Below are 2,826 nucleotides of genomic sequence, written 5' to 3' on the forward strand. Positions count from 1 at the left end.
AAAAAAAAAAAAAGTAGGCACATTTGCAACTTTATTACATAATCCTTAATTGTTTTCCAAAGTCCCATTCTCATAAGCACTTCTATCCACAGTGTTTAAGAGCTCCTGTTTCTCTACATCATCTCTTGGCATTATCAGATTTTTAAACTTGGGTAATCTGATAAGTATGCAATGTCCTCTCCTTGTGGGTTTTTAATTGGCATTTTCCTGTTTGTTCATCATACTAAGCACCTCTTCATATGTCCATTTTAGCTTTCTTCTCCAGTGAGAAGTGAGAGGTCTTTTGTCAGTCTTCCTCTTGGTTTATTTTTATTTTTATTATGATTTGTGGGTGTTTTTCCTATACTCTGGATAAAAATTCTTTTGTTACCTATGTGTATTGCAAATATATTCCCTCAGTTTGTAGCTTTCCTTGTCTCTCATTATGATGTACTTTGATAAACTGTATCAAAGTATTCAATGTATAAAAATATATACAATGTATTAATGTATTCATATGTATCCACCTTTTCCTTTAGTTTGTGATTTGTGTCTGTTACAAAGAAAGAAAAAAACCTTCTTTTCCTTGAAGTCATGAAATTCTTCTATAATCTACTAAATTTAAGTTTTTTGTTTTTTATATTTAAGTTCTTAATCCATCTGGAATTTATTTTCCTGTATGATGTAATTAGGGAATTGATTTCTTTTTTCATCATAGGTAAATAATCAGCAATACCCCCCTTCTCATATATCAAGCTTTCATCTATGTGTTCAACTGTTCCCGGGTTTTCTTATTTATTCGGTTCCATTGATTTATATGTCTATTCTCTCCTAATATGACACTGTTTTAATTACTCTAGTTTTAATTTTTATTTTTATTTTTTTTGGTGGTATGCGGGTCTCTCTCTGTTGTGGCCTCTCCCGTTGCGGAGCACAGGCTCCGGACGCGCAGGCTCAGCGGCCGTGGCTCACGGGCCCAGCCGCTCCGCGGCATGTGGGATCCTCCCAGACCGGGGCGCAAACCCGGTTCCCCTACATCGGCAGGCGGACGCGCAACCACTGCGCCACCAGGGAAGCCCTCTAGTTTTATTTTTAAAAATTGTGACAGCAGAGAACATGCTGTCCCACCCCAATCACCAATCTTGTGCTTCCTCAGGAGGGCTTTGGATATTCTTGGCCCTTTGTTCTTCCAAATAGACTTTAGGGTAAGATCATCATATTCCAGGGAAAACCATGTTAAGCCTTTAATTGGAATTTCTTTAATTCTATAGATCAAGATAGAGAAAATGTAAATATTTACAGAATTGATTTTCCTTCCCCACAAATATATTGTCTATTTATTTAAGTCTTCAGTAATATCTTTCAAAAAGTCATATTATTTTCTATATGAAGGATTTACACATTTTTAGAGTCATTTCTAGATATTTTTGTTTTCTGCTGTTTTTATCATTGGAAATTTGAAATTATATTTTTCTGTTTATTGCTGGTATAAAACGAAGGTAGTTTTTGTATATTGGTTTTATACTTAGCAACTTTGCTAAACAGTCATTAATTTTAATAATAAAGATTATTAGTAGATTATTTGGAGTATCCCATGTGGATATTCATATCATTGGCCAAAATGAGACTTTTATTTCATCCTTTTTAATTCTTATATCTTTTCTCTTCTTTTTCTTGCCTTGAGCTGGCTAGAATAGTCACTTCAACCTTTATTTTGTTTCTGAATTTAAAAGCAATACTTTGAATATTTCACCAATGACTTATGATGTTAATGCTATAGTTTTAAAAAATAGTTTTCCTTGACCAGGTAAAGAAAATTACCTTCTATTTCAAATTTATTAAGAGGTTGGTTTTAACTTTTTTAACAATGAATGAATGTGGAATATCATCTAATATGCTTTCTAGACCTATTGAGATGATTGTCTCTTTAAATCTCTAATGGGATAAATTATATGAAGATATTTTCCTATATAACTTTGTGGAATAGACTCATATATTATTTTTTTAATGTCTGGATTATGTTTGGAGTATTTAACTTGGGTTTTGTTTTTTTTTTTCATCTATATGAGTGAATGAATCTGATCTGTTATTTTTCTTTTTCAGACTGTCTTTGTGCAGTTTGGGGACCAGGTTCCACTCGGCCTCATAAAGTGAAGTTGGGAGTATTGCCTCTCCTTCTGTAAGAGTCTGAGTAAGTTTGGATTATTTCCCTTTGTCTCTTGGACATATGATATATCTCACCTTTATAAGTGTTTGGGCTCCATGTTTTTCTTTATGATTCAATTTTGTTAACAGTTATAAAACAATTCTAGCTTTCTATTTTATGTAAAGGCAATTGTTACCAATTATATTTTTCTAGGAGTTTGTCCATTTCACCTAAGAATACAAGTTTATTGGCATAATTTATAACACTCCCTTTAATCTTGTAGTAACCTCCTTTTTCATTCAAGATACAGTCTGTGAGTGCCTTTGCTTCCCTTATTTGAAGAATCATTCCAGAGTTTTGTTAGTTACTTTGGTGCTGTCACTCTCTATTTTACGTTTCTATTTCATGTTTTGCTCTTGTCCTGCATTTCACTCCCCACTTTCACTTGGTTTTCTTTGTGGTTCTTTTCCTAACATCTTTAGTTGGATACTTAATCCAGTATAATTACTTAATCTTCAGCCTCTCTCCTCTTCTAAAATAAGCAATTTAAGATTATAAATTTCCCTCAAATTTCTACTTTAGTTTTTTTTTTTTAATTTAATTTTTTTTTTTTTTTTTTTTTTTTTTTTTTTTTGGTACGAGGGCCTCTCACTGTTGTGGCCTCTCCCATTGCGGAGCACAGGCTCTGGACGCGCAGGCTC

At 33.1% G+C, this 2,826-nt stretch overlaps 1 long non-coding RNA gene across 1 annotated transcript in view; it reads left to right on the forward strand.

The window, feature by feature from the left end:
* Positions 1 to 2,826, forward strand: part of LOC102974180 (uncharacterized) — a 12,794-nt gene that overhangs the window by 8,410 nt on the left and 1,558 nt on the right. The window contains exon 2 of the long non-coding RNA XR_447619.1: positions 2,083 to 2,170. This is a non-coding gene — a long non-coding RNA (uncharacterized lncRNA). The remainder of the gene's footprint in view (positions 1 to 2,082; positions 2,171 to 2,826) is intronic.

Source organism: Physeter macrocephalus, chromosome 4, assembly GCF_002837175.3.
Source record: "Physeter macrocephalus isolate SW-GA chromosome 4, ASM283717v5, whole genome shotgun sequence".
Classification (NCBI taxonomy): domain Eukaryota; kingdom Metazoa; phylum Chordata; class Mammalia; order Artiodactyla; family Physeteridae; genus Physeter; species Physeter macrocephalus.